This window comes from Tauraco erythrolophus, chromosome 20 (assembly GCF_009769465.1).
Source record: "Tauraco erythrolophus isolate bTauEry1 chromosome 20, bTauEry1.pri, whole genome shotgun sequence".
Lineage (NCBI taxonomy): Eukaryota > Metazoa > Chordata > Aves > Musophagiformes > Musophagidae > Tauraco > Tauraco erythrolophus.
The window spans coordinates 625,920-644,263 of NC_141484.1; positions in this window are offsets into that span (position 1 = coordinate 625,920).

Here is an 18,344-nt window from a genome sequence, read left to right on the forward strand (position 1 = left end):
ATGCGTGGATGCATTGCTTTAAAGAAAGGTTTGTTTTCTGCTCTCTGTAGCTTAATTTCATCTCGAAATGAAAAACTACAAAAGTAAATGGAAAGAGCCCTCTCCGCCGAGCCCAGCCGGCTGCCTCGCCAGTGCCAGGCTGCTGCCGCGGGGAACACGGGCACCCGGGGAAGACGTCACCGGAGCCAAGTCAGGGTGCTGGGGGAGCAGCTTTGCATGCCCAGCTCCGGACGGATGCGCTGCTGCAGCCTGGGAGGAGCAGACACCGATCCCAGGGTCGGGGAGCCCCCCTGCAGCACTGGGCATCCATGCCAAGGGCAGAGGCGAGGGGACCCCGGCCCCTCCGAGGGGCTCCCGCCTGACCAAGGAGGGGGCACGGAGACTGGGGCAGCTGGAAAGATCCCAGGAGGTTTCCCAGCCCCGGGGAGAGACACAGCAGATGGGACACATGGCACCCTGAGGTAACAGTCCCTCTGGGGGGCTCTGGGCACCTCTGGCATGTTTGCTCCAGACCCTGCTCAGCCCAGCACAGTGGTACCGGCAGAGCCAGGGGACCTCCCCCGGGCACGTGTGCGTGGGGCTGGTCCCAGCCTGCGCCGGCCCTGACTCCAACTCCAGGCTGCAGCTCTGTGGAAAACGATGTATTTTATCTTTATGTGTCAGGATTTATATAAAAAGGGGATAGTTCAGCTCTAAATATAACAAGTTGGAAGAACAGCTCTCCAGTGGCTTCCTCCAGCTAGCGCGGCATCAATAACATCGATTGCTAAAAATAACTAATAACCCTGGCCCGGCGCGGCTGGTGACCGCTCACCGCGCACGCTTCCGCGCGCCCGGCACACGGCGAACCCCTGGCAGGGCGAGGGTGGGCACAGCCACCCCAGCAGCGCCAGAGGAACAGGACGAGCCGGAGGAGACGGCGGTGCAGGAGCCTCGGGCTCATGGCTGGCAGGAGGGAAAAGCCAGGCGAGGAGTCGGAGGAGACGCCGCCGGGAGAGGACTGAGGCGGATGGATGGGAGGGAGGCAGAAACTTCCCTTTCAGGTTCAGACAATCCTCACCCTCAGTTGGCTCAGGGTCCCACTGGGGTCCGGTCCCTGCACTGCTGGGTCACCCCCACCCTGCCCCAACACCCAAAACGAAGCCACGGGCACTCGCTCCGCGGGTGGTGGTGACCGATGGGAGCAGAGAACCAGCACGTCTGTGTCCATCGTTCTCTGCACACATGGACCTGCCAGGCCAGGGACCGTCCCGTGCAGAGCTGCCACGTGGGACTTAACTCCTGGGAAGCCACCACGAGATGTGATTCCTCCAGGCTCTGGAAATGGATGAGAGGGGGCTGGTAAAGTCCCATATCCAATTTCTCTGATGCTTGTCTTTTCTGTCATTGCACGTTCCCCAAAGAGCACAGGGACGCAGCCCTGCCTCGCCAAGAGGAGAGGAGGCGAGTCTCCCATCGCTGGGATCCCCCGGGTCACCCGCACAGGTAACATGGCATGGCACGGCACGGCATGGCACTCCCCTCCTTCCATCTTGCTGAACTTCCCAGCAAGGGAACAAAAACCAAAGAGGGAAGGAAACGATAAAACACCAGCCCACAGTTAGGGAAAGAGATTATTTAGCCTGTTAGAGACGAGTCTAACTTAATAGAGAAGAAATAAAGTGTTTTAAAATTAATGATATAAACGTCAGCCCTGATCGCGGGGATGTTAAACCACACGGTCGTTCGACTGCCACCTGCAAAGTTACCTCTGGCACGTGCCTGGAGCCAGCGCGAGCAGCAACACCGCCGCGCACCGGCGTGGCACCAGAAATTGCTGCCCCTACCCAAAGGCAGCACCAGCCTGTCCCTCGAGCTGCCCCCCTGGCTGGTGCCAGCCTGCCTGGCACGAGCCTCCCCGCCACTCCACAGCTCTGCGAACCAGCTGCCCACGGGTGCCCGGTGCCAGGCAGCTGCCACCTGCCATCGCCAGCTGGCGCTCCTGGGGAAGCTGCCTGCTGTCGAGAATACGCCAAGCGCGGGTACGGGGTGCAGGGTCCTGGGCCCTCCCCAGGCACACATACCCCTCAGCCAGGCGAGCAAAGGGCACTGGGCACATGCCCGGCCACTTCCAGTGCTGAGAAAGCCCTTAAATCCATCCCGGAGCGGAGAAACACACGCTGCTCCCGTCGACGTCCTTTGATGCCCCCGAAGACGCTTGTCCTGACGCCTGCAGGGAAACGGCGCTGAGCACGGTGCTCCGCGAGCGATGTCACTGCGGCGAGCGCGCGGGCGGCTCTGCTGCCACGGCGGGCGTCATCACGCAGCTCCCGCCACCCTCTGCCCTGGCAAAACCCCCTCTCGACGCCCCGTGGGAGCTGGAGCGATGCCCGGGGGGCAGCGGGCCGGGGCAGTGCGTGTGCACACGTGCGAGCGGGCAGGAGCACACACGCACCGACGGGGCAGCGTGCGCGGCACGGCGGGGGCACGGTTATTTGTAAATAATCCCTAATTAATGAGATTCTCAGTAATAGATGGCTCGGTGTTATTCCGGGCAATCTCCATCCTTCCACTTCTCGATTACGTCTTCGGGGAGGGAAGCAGAACGCGGCCAGGGTGAATTAGAGAGACTTTTGTCGCGTTTAGTATCAATTCATTTCGCAGACTGCTGACGCAGCGGGATTTCACAGCTCGGAATTGATGGTCGAGAGACATGCGCAAAAAAGGGGGGAAAAAATCCCCTGGCATCAGCACAAACCAAACTCTCCTGGGAAGGAGCGGGGTCCTGGGGGAGCCGTCGGGGATCCCCGGGGCAGCCGAGCTCGGCGCGGCTGGGTCGCAGCACCCGGTCCCTCGCCTTCAGGAGCGGCACGCCGAAGGCTCCCGGGAGACCAGAGCTGCCCCTGCCCGGGGCACCCGTGTGCCACAGCCGCCAGCCGCCGGGTCCCTGCCCGCAGCGCTCCCGCTGTGCCGCCGGCGGCTCTCGGGCAGAGGCGCTGGCAGTACCGGAGCCGCTATTACGCAGCGTTATTCGGCCCCAAGGGGGTTTTATGCAAAATGACACACAATATAAATGACTGTTGTAAACAGAGAGTTTAATAAAGGGCTGTGTGCGAATTTACAGCCTCCCCAAGGATAATTAAAATTATTTATCTACTTACCTAGCTAGCCGCCGGAGCAGTCTATTAATTATTATCTATTATACAGGCCCTGCTTTGCATGCTGCCAGTGCGTCGCCTACCACCACCAGCCAACATGGACGCGCTGCGGCGCGGGCAGAGCTGCGGGCAGAGCTGCCCACCAGCGCGGCTGCGATCACAGTGCCATTCTGGTGCGGCTCGGCTGCCTGGGCCCCTCGCAAACCCCCTTGGGAGCACGGGAGGTTCAAACCTTGGGCATCGGGTGCTCCCATGCCAGCCTGCAGCCAGGCAGACCCTGCCTGGGTTTAGAAAGCAACAGCTCCGTGGCACTGGGAGCCGAAGCAGGGCACCAGGTATGGTACAAGATGATGCTCTCCGGTTCCGGCACCGCAGCAACACACACTGGGAACAGGCGAAAGGAAATGCCACCAGGACCTCCCGAGCCACACAGGCCCTGCCCACGGAGAGACAGTGAGGGCAGCGGGGGTTCTGAGGGTACCCAAGCACCGGGAACGTCGGCAGAGGCAAAGGCACGTCCCCCCGCACCCAGTGCTGGCGGCAGCAGCAGCGGCCGCCCCGCAGCCTGGCGCAGTGCTACCTGCTCCGCTCTATTTATTAGCGTGACAGAGCAATCATCGGTGCGGAGGCACCGGCATCCCCCGGCTCCTCTCTGCACATAAAAAGACCTCAGGGGGCTCCGGTGTGCGGATACTTAGCATTGTTTTATTGGCTTAATAAAGCCAGCCGATGCCGCCAGCATCTCCAAACCGGCCGTCAGCCCTCCTCGCCGCAGAAGCGGGCAGGAGCAGGGAGAGCCGCCGTGGCACGGGCTGCCAGCATGGCTGCCGTAGCCCGGCTGGCACTGAGAGCCCGTGTGGGGCTGCCCTCGGCAGGGCACAGCCCCCACAGCCCAGAACAGCTTGTCGGGAGCGGAGGATCCAGCTGCTCATCGCCACCGCGGGCACCGCGAGCTGTCAGCTCCCGCCAGCACGCCATTAATCACCGCTGCAATTGCTCTCCCTGCCCCGTCCTGCCCGGCTCCCAGCACTGCCCTCGGCAGCCCCAACACAGGGACATGCAGGGCTTCAGTGGCACCCGGTGCTGCTGCCAACACCGGCGCTGCCAGGGCCCCCACAACCCCCTGGGACGCGCTGGGACGGGCTGTGCCCCCAGGCACCATGCAGCTGGCATGACCCTTCCCCCTCGGCTGACCGAGCTCCAGCGGGTCTGATCCCCAGCAAAGAGGTGCCACTGGTGGCACTGGGGCAGGACGGACCCGGGGACTGGTGGCAGCTCAGCAGAGGAGCACGTCATCCTCCAGCAGCCGTCGAGGCGATGCTGCCAGCATGTGCCCGCCGGAGCAGCTCCGTCATTAGGAGCTTGAACCCCTCGGCAGGCTGCTGAGTTGTTTTCATCTGCCAGGGTGGCCGACAGCGAGGGGTTCCTCTCCCGCAGCCCTGCGGCTCCCGGCGGTGCCTGCTTCGCTTTAAGCCCATACAGTTACACTTCCAGCCTCACAATCCAATAAAAGCCGCGTGATCACATTCCAGGTCATTACTCACGGAAAGGGACCCCTCCGCGGCCGGCAGCGAGCGCTTCAAACCAATTACAGCAAGTCAGGAGCTGCTGCCCGCTCCTGCCACGTGCGGGTCTCGGCGGGCACGGGTTTGCAATAAGCAAGATGCAAAAATGTTAATGGAAGCGCTTAGAGGCTGCGCCGGGGGATTCTGGTAAATAAGGGCACTTGGCAAGGGGGGGGGCAGCTTCTGGGGCCCGGCCGTACGGCAGCACCAGCGAAAGGCAGATCTGAACTGGTGTAGGACAGGCTCTGGGAGGGCAACTCCAGTGTTTCCTCCGAAAACCCTCGGTGAGCACCCTGGCCCGCAACAGCTGCCTGCGGGCAGCCCGGCCTGGAGCAGGAGGGGGGCAAGGGGCCAGGCTGCCACGGTCCCTGGCCCCAGGTCTGCTCTGCTGCCCACTCCTGGGACCACCGGCGTGGGGACAAATCTCCCCGTGGGAGAGGGCTCAGGGCACCGGCACAGGGAATCCCAGCCAGGTCCGAGCGAGCGCATCGCAGTCCTCCCGCCACCCACACCGCCGGCACTCGCGGGCGCAGACGTACATGTTTCAGATGTTAAATTCCAACTAAAATCACCGTAACCAAGCTGGAATCGACTCCGGTGGGAGAGTCGATACAGACATTTAGCACCGTGGCTGGGTACCGCCGGCTCCCCGCGCCGCGGCCGTCAGTGTCCATACGTCAATGCCGGTCTCCTGCGGGGAGGGGGGCAGTGCCCACGTGGCACACCGGGGATGGGGATGGCACGCAGGGGCTGGAGCCGGCGAGGATCCCTGGGACCTGAGGACAGAGAGCTTGGGGCCAGGCAAGGCAGCCCGTGCCCGTGGGCAGCAATGGGGCAAAGGGAGGGCAATTTCCCAGGGATGTGGGCAGCGCAGGGAGGTTCCCAATTGAGGATCACCCCGGCACAGTGAGCACCAGCTGGGCTGCCGGAGCAAGAAAATCCCACCAGGCTCCTGCCCAGATGGCACCACTGCCGAGGCCCTGCCAGTGAGGGCAGGGGCACATGGGGGCTGGGACAAGCCTCAACCACAGCTCCTGTCCCTCACGCCGCTGCAGCGACAGAGCGGGGCAGCAGCCCCTGGAACCCCCTGAGCCCCCACCTCACCGGGGTCACGCCACGCGTGCCAGAGCGAACAGGGCTCTGTAAGCTCAGCCCTGGCCCCGCCGCCCCTGCACCGTGGCTGCGGGCGGCCCCAGCTCCACCGTATTTATCCTTCGCTCCCTCCTAAATCACGCCGACGGCGGAGCTGCTCGCGCTCCATTACGGAGAGCCCGCGCCGCGCCGCAGTTCCGTTTAGCTTGCAGAAAAAGCAGCCTCAGAGGAGAAACCCACCCCGGCGCTGCCCGGCGCTCGGCTCGGGATGATGGACGATTATGGACCATCTGCACTTTCAGGAGGGGATAGATTTATGACGGCACAGGCAGCCAGAAGAGTGTCCATTACTATAACTCACCGGCCTCTTCAGAGATATTGTAATCAGAGGCCGCTGCTGCTGCAGCGGGAAAGTCCAGGTTAAGCGCTGGCAGGAAGGAAAATCAATTATGTTTTTTTAATACAGCGCTGGCAGCGGGCAGGGGAGGGCAGCCCGGGGACCCCGTGCGGTGTGGGGTGGGGGGCTCTGCCGGCAGAGCAGGGCCACGCTGCCGGAACACGGCACCGAGCACCAGGGGCTCTGCCCCCTCCGGCCGCGCTAACGCGCTCGAGTGGCTGCGGGCAAACGGCCGCGGCTCCTCACGGCCCCACTCACCCACCCGTGACGGGGACAGTGGTGCGGACCCCCCTGCTCCCCTGGGCTGTGAGTGCCGTCGAGGCCGCTCCGTCCAGCAGACATGCCGAGCGGGAGCCGGCAGCGCGTGGAGCACGGCAGCAGCAGCTCAGCCAGCAAAATGCCGTGGCTCTTCTCTGCCGTGAGCCCGGCGGCACCGCTGCCCGCGGCACAGGCAGGGGGGCAGCTCCCACCGCCTCGTCCTGCATGTGCCGCTCACCAGAGCTGGGCCCACACCGGGACCGTGAGCAGGACCGGCTTCGGGAGCCGAGCAGAGACACGAGTACGATGCCACATCCCCAGCCCCCTCCCACGACGGGTCTGCTGGGGGGTCCCGCCGCGGCTGAGGGCACAGGGGCTGCGCTTCCCCCGCGGCAGCCAAGAGCTCCCCGATCGATGCACCCTGCACGGCAGCCAACATCATTATTTTTCACACAACAGAAGCCGAAAAAAAGACAAATCATTACTTCGGAGAGCGCGAGCGAGGGCTGCTCAGAGCGGCAGCAGAGCCCCCCCTGCTCACCCCCCCACCGCGGGCAGGGAGCAGCTGGGGAGGCAGCAGGGTCCCACGGAGGGAGCGACGCTCCGCTCCTGCTCCGGACGACGGTGAGGACCGGAGCGCACGGTCGGGTCCTGCACCCTTTGGAGGATCCAGTCCCAGCAAGGAGGGGGGTGCAGACAGGATCCGTGGGCACAGCCGCCTGCACGCACCTCCGCCGCACCCCAGCGCCCAGGCGGGCACGCGGCTTGGCGCGCAGAGCTGCAGCTCGGAAGAAGAAAGCCTTGGAAAACCCACATCCGACACGAAAAGCGATTTCCCCTGACTGGTGTTTGCATCTGCAAAGCCGCTCTGCACCAGGCGCCGCGGGCAGGGGGACGGCTCACCGCCGGGCTCACCGCCGCTCGCCTTGTTTTCGGCTCCTGTTCCAAGGCACAGCGAGAAGGGCTGAGCCTCTCGTTCCAGAGGAGCTGGTGAGCACCAGCGGGACCGCCGAGGAGAGCACCCACAGCCCCACGCGGCGGAAATCCGAAAGCCCACGGCACAGGGAGGCCGACGCGCTCCTCCAGCGGACAGGACCCCAAATCACGTGTGCGCATCCGACCCCAGGGACGACGGGTCCTGACTTGGGTGGTCCCCGAGCAGGAAACCTCCCACGCCCTGCAGCCGGCTCCAGACACACAGACACACTCCATCACACGCGCCCCCGGGACCAGCAAGCACTGGCCCTGCGGGCTGGGCAGGCGGCTCCCTGGCAAACTCCCACGGGTTTTCCCGCACCGGCTGCGCCGCCCGCGCACACCGCAGCTCCCGGACACTGGCACAGCGTCACTCCCACTGCCCGGCCCTTCCGCCCTGCTGCCCAGGGACCCCTGCCAGCTGCTGAGAGTGCCACCGCAGCCCCCTCCACCTCTCCCCTTCCTGGCACCCACCGCTTCCACCAAGAAGAGGTCTCCACCAGCAAGACCAAGCGCGCAGCAGCCGCGCACGCAGTGCCAGCCTGGGAGCGAGCGGGGCGGAAGGCGGGAGCAGATGGGATCTCCGAGCAGCAGAGGCGGGAGGAGAGAGATCCACGTTGACGAAGATGGTGAATTCCCCTGAGCTTTGGTGTTTTTAATGGTGGATTAGACTGCCAGGCAGCAATTAAATGGTGTAATAAAAAGCTAAGTGCTCGTGTTTCAAGGTTCCTGCCTCCCGCGTGGGAAGGTGCGGGACAGGGGGCTGCTCCCACCCCCCACGGGGTCCGGCCTCGGAAACCCGAGGAAGAGCGGAGGAACTTGTCAAAGGGTGTTTGCACACAGTTTACACAGAATCTGCCAAACGTGGGATTACGGCGCGTAAATCCGCGGGGCTGGGACAGTCCGATGGGCATCACCGGGGGCATCACCCCACGGCCAGACCCACCGAAGGACCACCGCGATAACCACGAGGGTAAGAGCCGCCATGTGTGGCTGCGGAAGGGAAGACACCCTTCAGTGTCCCTCCAAAACACGGAACTTCACCTTCGAAGACGCTCTTTGCCATCACAGCCTTCGTGATTCCCCCTTGTTCTCAAAACCACCACATTGGAGAGGCGTTTTGTGCCAAAAAACGCAAGAGCAGGAGATGTCCCTCTGGCGCCAGTGGCACCCTGAGCCCCCTTTGTCATGCCTGCACCCCCCCAGCCACCCTCAGCATGGCCATGGGGCTGAGCCCACCGCTGCCAGCCCAGCCCCGGGCAGGTGGGTGCTGCAGGGGCAGCCCAGCGACTCTGCTGCTGGCACTGCCGGTGCAGCCCTGGCAAACCCACGGTCAGAGAAACGGCGGCGAGGAAACACGGCGCACAGAGGGGATGGCCGGCAGCTACGCCCCGCTCAGCCCCGAGCCCGGCACCCTGACACGGCCCCACGGGAACCCCACAGGAACCCCACAAACCGCAGCTTCCAGGGGCAGGGAGAGTCCGGGAAACATCACGGAGGAGATCCCAAAGAACCACGGACTCAGAGCCAGGAGACGCGCTCCAGGCACAGACCATGGCACAGATCACGGTGGCCAGATCCTGCTTCGGAGGCATCCCAGGCAGGGCTGGAGCATCTCGGCAGCCCCTTGACCCCCTCCCTCTGCCCCGGCCAGGGGCTGCCCAGTGCTGCCTCTCCCATGGCGGATCGGAGCCCGGCACGGCGCCGGCTCAGCCCGTCCCACCTCCCCTCTCTCCCGGGGGGCAGAAGCGTCCCCAGGGGCGGCTGACCCTCCCCAGCCCGTCCGTGGGATTCGGTGCCACGAAAGCCACGTGCTTCCCTAACCTCGGCGCGCACCCCGTGTTGAGGGCCTTCGCTTGATCAGTTTTTATCCCGTGTAATATTCATCACGCCGGTTTATTTATGGGCCCCCTCTTCGGGAAGGTATTTTTCAGCCCTGGTGAATAAAACATGAGCCTTTGGTGCCTGTCAGAGCGAACGCGGCTCCTCTGATGTCAGCCTGACGAACGGCCTTTGGTTTTCTCCAACGACTGCACTTTGAGAGAAATTTATTTGTATTTGGGTTCACGTTGGTCGGGGAGACGTGAATTCCTTTCCCTCGGAATAAATGAAGCTTCAGCCCTATGGAAGGGCTGGGAGCAGGACGGGCGGGTGCAGACCCTCGGCCCCGCAGGTCAGGATGGGAGCGGGACCCCCACGCACACGGCCCCCCGGACCCCTCTGGCAGCAGCACGGGCTGGGCAGGGCTGGAGCACCGAGCCCAGCTCTCAGCACTGTCCCACCGCTGGAAAAGCTCCCAGCCAGAGCCCAGACCACTCTGGCCGGCTTCCCCCAGACCCCCACCACTTGAAGACGCCCCCCTCCCTCCTCTGGGTCCCCCCTCCCCCAGAGCCCCGGTGCTGCCCGGGCCCAGAGCAAACACCAAACGGTGCCATTAGCTCCTTCCCCGCGACAGCCTCTCCGCACTGGAGCTGGGAACCACGTGCTCCCTCTGCTCGTAGGGATCCCCCCAGCCCCTGCAGCCTCCCTCCCTCCGGGGCCTCCCGGCACCAGCACCGAACCCCCGGCACCCGCCGGGCAGGAGCCTCACACCCCCAGCATGAGCCCTGCCGGAGCCTGGGACGGACACGGAGCGGGGACGGCTCCTGCCTCGGCCAAGCACCCAGAAACACGCGCTGGCCGTTCCAAAAGCCGGGCGGTCACCGCCGCACCACGGGGCAAACCCTTCCCTTTGCCGGTTCAGGAATTCCTGGCGGTGACCCAAAACTCCTATTAACAAATCAAACTATAAAAATCAACAGAAGCAGCCAGGAGATTTCCCCCCATCATCTGCTAATTTATAGGGTTACTGGTGTCAGCAGTTTAAAAGAAGGAAAATTCTATCAAAGAGCCACTAAAACCCGGCGCTGTGCGCTTTAAAACAATCACAAACGTTCATCTGAGAAGACTGCTTGGGATATAATTCCTTGATGTTTAATTATTAATATTCCAGGCAAACTAGTTAAATTCCACTGAAGAGAAGGAGAAGCAATCAGAGTTAAAAATTAGCTGAAGGACTGTCATAAATCATTCTGGGGAGGATTTTGCAGAAGTCTCACTGGAGCTGCTCGTGCCGAAGAGGAAGAGGGTCTGCTGTGCGCCGGGAAACTCGAGGGAGGGAACCAGCGGTGCCCTGAGACACGGAAAGGCTGCAGAGCCTCTTCCGAAGCCACACGGCTCCCTGCTCCCGGCCAGGCAGGGAGCCGGCATCGGCACGGGCACCGGCACGGCCGCTCCATCCATCACAGGAGGCGGCTGCGGCTCTGACCCCCCGGTTGCTCCTGGCAGCCGCTCTCCCGCACCGTCGCGGCTCTGCTCGCTCTATACGCTGACCCCTTTGTCAATACGTCTCTCCGACGCTGACTGATGCGCCTCATCGCCCTCCGTACCGCGTAAGCTCCTCTTAACACGGGCGTTCCTATAGCCCGTAACGTCGGGGGACATCCCACCAGCCTTCCAGACACCCCCCACCCCCAAACCCGGCGTGCAGCACCCCGGGGCTCGTCGCGACACAAAGCCAGAGGAGCACTCCGCGTCCAGACACAGATCCTGGGGTGATGCCCAAAGCTCTCCCCCGCGCTCGGACAAAGCCCCCACCTCCCCTCCACGGGGTCAGGGTCACCCCAGCCCTGACACCACAGCACCCCCGGCACCGCGGCCACCCCTGCCGCTCCCCCCAGCACCAGCCTCGACTCTGCACCTCCTGTGCCACCCCGGGGGCCCAACAGCCCTTTCCCAGTGCTCGTTCCACCTCCCACCTCCCGACTGGCCGCCCCGGCTCACCCGCAGCCCCCACACCGCAGCACCCACTGCCTGTACAGACTCTGGGTTCAAATCCGTGCTTTTCTACTTTTCCTTCAGCTCCCAATTTCTTTCCCAATGCGCTGTCAGAAATCCCCGCGAGCCCCCCGCACAGCGGGAGGGCAGCAGCCGGCTCGGCCGAGCCGTCCGCCTGCACCACACCGGCATCGCCGCATCCGCACGCCGCGGCCTCCCGGACCACGCGCCACGCTTCTCTTCCCTCTCTCCTCTCCTTTCTTTGCAGTTTTATTTTACTTATCCAGCAGAAAACGAGGGAAGCCAAAGCTTCTTGCTGCTTCATCTTGATTCAGTCAGTTTTATCTCTCACAAATGCATACGCAGATTTCTCTGCTTCTTTATTTCTTCATTAAGACTTCAATAAAAACGTTATAAAAATGCCCTTTTTTGTTGTTAATTGCAATTTCTGGTTTAATATGCAAGTTGTGCCGGCTCTCCTCAGAGAGCCCCCGAGCCTCTCTGTAAATAACAGCCGCAGCCCAACGCGCGCCGCCGGCCGCGGATTTACACGGCTACCGGAACCGCGGTGGTGCCTCCTCCACACCGGCTTCTCCGCCACCGCCCCAGCGCCGGGTGTTCGGCCAAGGGCTCCCGCCGCCACATCGCCTGCGCCGCAACGTGCCCCTGCTCGGGGCGAGCACCAGGGCACGACCAGCTGCTCAGAGACCCCCCCCATGGCCACAGCATCCCTGAACAGCCCCGCGGGACCCCGGCGGCACGGGCGGCGGCACAGCCTCCTGCAGCAGCCTGGGCCAGGAGAGCATGGAAAGCACCGCCGGAAGGTGCCGCAGGCACCGGATCAGGCCAGGGACAACCTCTGCCGAGGCTGTGCTGCACGGCGGGACACCCGGCGAGGGGCAAGGGAAGGTCCCAGCCCGGATGGATGTCATGCAGGAGGTTGTTGATTGTTTCCAAGGGCCAAACGTGCCTGCGGGGACCACGGTGACACCGGGGACGAGCCCAGGGACGCAGGCGGTCGCTCATCCCCGAGCTGCCGAAAGGCTTTACGGATGGCGGAGCCACGGTCCAGCCGTTCCCCAGCACTTTAAAGGCTCCATTATCACTTGCCTGTGTCTTTGTGCACTGCAAGTCATTCCGCTCTGATGTTCCCCATATTGAGCGTCTGCCTCGGGCTGAAATTTTGAGGGAAGTTTTAGCGAGAACAGTTCAAACGTTTCTGAGAACAAGGCTGTGGGAAAATGCTGTTTTGACACATCCAAAAAAAAATTTAAAAAAAAAAACGTTCTACAACCCTAATGCTCAGAAACGTTCCCAGCAGCCCAGAGCCAGGTGGGAGGCGGCGGGTGCCCCAGTCCCCACACCCTCACCGAGCCCCTGCCCACCCAAAGCTCCGGCACTAAGCACCATTCTGCGCAGAGCAGCCGTTGCTTCTCCTGCACCTCTCCCCCTCCCCATAAAGTCAGGGAACAAGTCAAGAAAATGAAGCTGCAAAGCGTTGCTGAGCACCCCGGGATGAGGCACCGCGTCACAGCCCAGCCCCTGCGCTGCCCCCAGCCCCTCTGGCAAGAGGGCCCGATCCTGCCCAGGGCAGCAGATGACCCGGCACATCCCTCCCGGTAAAAAGCGAGCAGCCCCAGCACGCTCCCCTCCCGCTGCTGCCAAGAGCTGGACTGCACGGCACGTGCCCAGCTCAGCCCGAGCCCAGACCGGCCGCAGCGGTGGCAGTGCCGGGGCTGGGACACCCCAGGGAGCAGAGATCAGCTCTCCAGCGGGACAGCTGCCCAACTTGAGAAAGTTCTTCACAGCCGTGCCAAGGCGCAGAGCCTGGCACGGGGCTGGGACCGCGTCGCTTGCACTTAAGGAACACGAGTGCCCCTTCACAGGCACCCACGAGAATCGAATGAAATCAGACGGGGCACGGCCATCGAACACGGGAGAACGAAGCTGCTCGGGACTCGAACTCGTTAAACGGCTGCGATAACGCTTTATTTTAATGGTGCATTTAATTCATGCTGAACTCCCGGGGAGCTCTGGCAGGAGCCCCGGTGGCACCCACACGAGGAGCAGATGAACGGGGTGTACTTAGCGCCGAGACAAGGAGCACCCGGCGGCTCCGGCACGGTCACACACGAGGAACGTGTCAACAGAAAACACATCCGTGACGTGTATCGCTGGCGTGTTCGGTAACACACCCTGGAGAAACAGACTCGGAGAACTGAGAGCTCTTCAGTGCCCGAGAGCGGGGATCAGCCGGTACGCACGGACCTGCGCCATGCTTCCCACCTCCTCTCCTGCCTGCAAAACTCACCAGCACGAGGAGGAGCAGGAACACAGGGGCACGAAGGGACTGCGGGCTGGAACAGCGGCAGGAACACGGCGGCGGAGCGGGTGCTCGCTTGCAAAAGAAGAATTCGGCAACTGGCAGCCAGAAACTCCAACTTCTGAAGCGAAAACAGCTCCTGCCAGCGCCGCTGCAGCAGCGGAACGCAGCAAAACGCACCCAGGAATTAGCTTGGCGTAACTACCTCTCACAGCCTACCAGTCAGCAGGAAAATCAACTTTCTGGTTGCTAATTCTGGATGATTGAACTGCGCAAAGCTTAAGATTTCTTTATGCCATCATTTTCCACTCTAAAAAAATCCAAGAAAGCGTGAGGCTCTCGTGGCAAATGCCTGTTTTGGAAGCGAGCTGCTCTTGTGTATCATATTGTTCTGGTACCGCATCACAATCTATCAAAGTCGGAGTCCCCAGAGCAAGAGAAATCAAAGCATCATGAATAAAGTGCAACTTTAAAACTCCAGTAGTCTGACGGTGTTAGACTAAGCCTCCTAACACGCAGCATTGTATTGATGCTTTCCCCTAATAGAGTCAATGCTGGCCCAGCTTCGCTGCCTACAGCGCATTTGCTCAATTAAAGGAGAACAAATAAGGCAACAAGCCAAGATGGAAGAGGTAAACACTGCGCCGAGCCCCTGGGGGCTGCTGCACCCAAACCGCGGGCAGCTGCAGATGCCCGCTTTGAACCCACTCCCTGCCCGTGAACCGCCAGCCGGGGGCTGGGACGGGGGACGGCCATGCCTCTCCCAGTCATCCTCCTGCCCCAGTGCTGCTAGCTCTGGGGGGCCAAGCACCCATCCCAGTGGCAGCAGCACCCTCCGCAGGACCCCACAGCTCAGGGCAAAGATGATGCCGTGGTACATTATCCAGATGCGGCATCAGCTCTGCAGCCACTTCAGGGCCTCCCCCTCCTCGAATCGGGACCACTGCTCTTCGGGATGGGGACGCGAGCGCAGCACAGGCTCCCACCGCTGTCGCTCCCAGTTCTGCAGAAACACCCGAGTCCCACTCGCACACGAGCTGCCAGCGCTGCCCTTGAGCGCGGTGCATACAGCACTCAGCATCTCTGTGCCACCGCAGCACGCGTGCCAGAGCCTGCTGGGGCACCGCTGGCATCACCAGCACCGCTGGCATCACCAGCACCCCGTGCCACAGCACGCTCCAGGCCTCCTCGGGGCCATCCCGCTGCGTGGGCTCACCGCGTCCCACAGGGCGGCTGGATCACTCTGATCCACCCCAGTGTCTCCAGCAGGCAGAGGCACCCAGGCTGCTGCGGGCAGCGGTGGGTTCTTGTCCCCCCGCACAGCACCGCTGGCTCTTGGTCAGCATTTAAAGGCCATTAGAACAGCCTGAGCCGTGAGATGTGCCGGCTCTGGCTCAAGCAGCCAGGCTGCGCAGGAGGGTCACACTGGCACGTCTCTGCCGCTGCTCAAGCTGCCCACCTTGGTGCAGGGGCCAGGGGAGAGCCCAGGGCACCAGCCAGGCACCACCATCAGTGCCGAGAGCACAGGAATTAAAAAGCCTCCTGCGTGGCCAAGCCCGTCGCCTCTCAGAGCCGCGCTCGTCTGGGCTGGCAAGTGGAAGAGCGAGGCTGTAAAAGGAAATCTCCCTACGGCTCCATCCAGTCTAAGAAGAATTAGATCAGAGCAGCTGAAATCCCCCGGTGCCAAGAGCTCCCAGCCTCGCCGTCGGTGCTGAGCCCAGGGAAAGGCGCGGGCAGAGCGTGCGGGCAGCTCATGGCACCGCAGGCTTTGCCAGCATCAAGACGCTGGAGTCCATCCCCTGCCAAGGGCAGTGCCGAGCACTGCGGGAGCTGCTGTGCCCCTGGCGAGGTTGACGTAGACCCCGGGAGGGGGGGGACAGGGCTCAGCTCAGCAGGTGCCCCGTGTCTCCAAGCAGCGCCAGGACCCGGCCCTGCTGGCAGCACCGCAAAGGGAGAAGGGCCCCGGCTTTGGCCAGTGCTGCAGCTCACCGAGTCCCGCACTCTGTGCCCGGGCTGCCCTCTCTGCCAGGCTCCCGCTGCCAGGGCTGAACGACACACGCCGCCGCGGCCGCAGCACACAGACCTCCCGCCATCCCTCCTAAAGACCTTTCTCGCTGCAGGGGCCTCACTCCACTCCTGCCCAAGGAGGCACATGGGCTTTTTTTATTTTGCACGTTTTAAAGCTCTGTCACATCCCACTGAGCTCCCGCTCTCACCACCAGCTCTAAATCCACAACCCCGACTGTGGGATTTCCACCCGGCCACCACCCCCGCCGGCGCAGCGGGGATGGATTACGGCACCTCAGCTCAGCCGCAGCGATAATCCTCTGCCTTATCGGCGTGGGGAGCAGCCGGTAAGGAGGACGGCTGGAGCTCGCGGGGACCCTGATGCCAGTGCCACCCACCCCAGCGCCCAGCAGCGGGAGGGAGCTCCCGCCCGGCCCGAGGGTGCCGATCCTGCGGCAAACCTGCTCCGGCTGCGGCACTGAGCGCAGCCGCCAGCAAAGGCTCCTCTCCAACGACCCCAGCCCCGCGGGTCAGGGCTCTGCCCAGGAGCTCGGGGTTGGTGAGGGCACCGTGCCGGGGCGAGGGGCAGGGGCAGGCGCAGAGCTGCCTTCTGCATCGACGCAATTAGTCAAAGCAGTTAAAGCACGACTCAGGTCGGTGCTAAATGAGTGATGTTTGCTCTGACAGACCCTCCTCGCCTCTGCGCTCCCAGGCACTCACGCTCCCCTTACCCTTCTTCCTCACCTCCCTCCCCCCAGCACCTCTCACCCCCCCCAACCCTGCCCTATTGCTGGGAACGCGCAGGGCACCAGTACTGCAGAAGGATTTAATTGCATGTCAAAATTAAATCTCTTTTGATGACGAACAATTCAACTACGGCTCTGCCTAATCAAATTAACAAAGTCTTTTTTGATTTTCAATTATCTTCTTCACTGGAACACTTTTTCCAGCGCTCCTGCGATGCAGCCGACAAGCCCCGGCTCACAATCGCGGTGTTTCGCTGTGCTTCGGCAGGGCCGGGTGATGCCGGGACCTTCACCGCCTGCCCCCGTGCCCAGCCGGGGCACAACCGGAGTGAAGGCACGAGGCTGCGTTAACTCCAGCAGCCCCTCGCCGCGGCGCGGCCGGACTCTCGCCTCCAGGGCTGGGGACGGACCAGCTGCTCTGCTCGCCAGGATGTCACACAACAGGCACGGGACCATCCCAGCCTCAGCGCCCACCCCAGCGCTGCAGTAACACCCTCCTGGAGACTGGAAGGGCCGACAGCCTGAAACACCCTCACTGTCACCCCAAACCAGGGGCCTGGAGCCGTGGGGACAGCCAGCCCTGCCACGCCACGGCCTGCCTGCTGTGCCAGGGGCAGGGTACCCAAGGGAGCCCAGTCACAAGCAGGGGGCAGCTGCAGCACCCTCCCCAGAAGGAAACTGAGCAGATACAAGCACCCTTCACCTCTTCAGCAGCACCCACCACTGCCCACCTCCCCGGGGCACCTGGACCTGCAGTGCCCATCTGCTGCCCAGCGCGTGGAACGTGCCAACCACGAATCCCCCAGGGGAGAGCCCAGCAGGATAGGGGCTTGTCCTGCCATCTCCCCACTGGCCAGTTATCACTCAGGCATCACACTTAAAGGTCACTTAAGGAAGAGAATCAACTTGTTTGACAATGGTAATAGAGAGGCTGGTGCACCCATTATGGGACCCTGGCAGAGGGTGCAGCAGTGCCTGCAGTGTGGACCACTGGTGCTGACCACCTGCCTGTGCCCAGACAGTGCCTGGACCCCTGTCTCTGAGGGGAGCAGCCAGGTGGGGGGCAAGGAGGGGTAGGAGATGTGCTAAGCCTGTCAGACCACAGCGGTGGGCAGCGTGCCTGGCAGAGGACGGGCAGGTTCTGACAGTTTGCAGGCAGCCGACAGCACTAAGGCTGCCCCGAGCTGCCCAGCCCTGGAGTGTGCAGGCTCTGGTACCTCAAGGGACAGCTCCGTCCTCTTCCCCTCCTACCAGGAATATCAATTACCCGGTGAGGATGGAGCTCCCTGTGCCCCCCCTCCTGCCAGACCCCAAGGAGCCGCAGCAGATAACAGACAGGACCCAGCCCCAGCACCCCAGAAAGGGGCACATCCTGCACCCTGGCTGGTGCCAGCTCACCTGAGCACCCTCACGCCAGCGGGGCTGTGCACGCACACCACGGGCCCTGGAATCGCTCCCAGCTCCCTGCAGCTGGAGAGAGACATTAAGCTGCGATGGCAGGACAAAACGCATTAAAGGAAGGTAATTTAATTAAGAGAACGCTACAGCGGCTGAATTAGCAAGCGCAGGAGAACACCTATCGGCACCACGGACACGAACGCAAGAGCAGAGGGGTGCAGAGGCACAGCCTGAGCCCCCTCCCCGCACGAGGACGGGCTTCCAAGGACCCTCGGGAAGGGATCCTTCCAAGGATCCTGGGCCGGCTGTGGATGCTCAGTGCCCACAGACAAGTGCACGAGGCTCTTCCACCGGATTCTCCCCCAACTTGCAGCCCCCTCCCTGCCCAGGCAGGCATGCCAGGGAGCTCCAGCAGTTCCTCCTCCTCGCTGGCTCGGTGTCTGCTCCCGAGCACAGGCTACTGCATCTAATCCTACCGCAAGGTCTCTGGGGCAGGGGATGGGATTTTATTGGCACCTTCCACCGCATTTAACCGGCAGCGGAGCAGAGCTCTGCCCTCTCCCCGCAGTGCGGGGGGAAGGCGGGAGCCCCTTCCGCAGCTCCCGCTGCCCGGAGCAGGCTCCGTGCTGC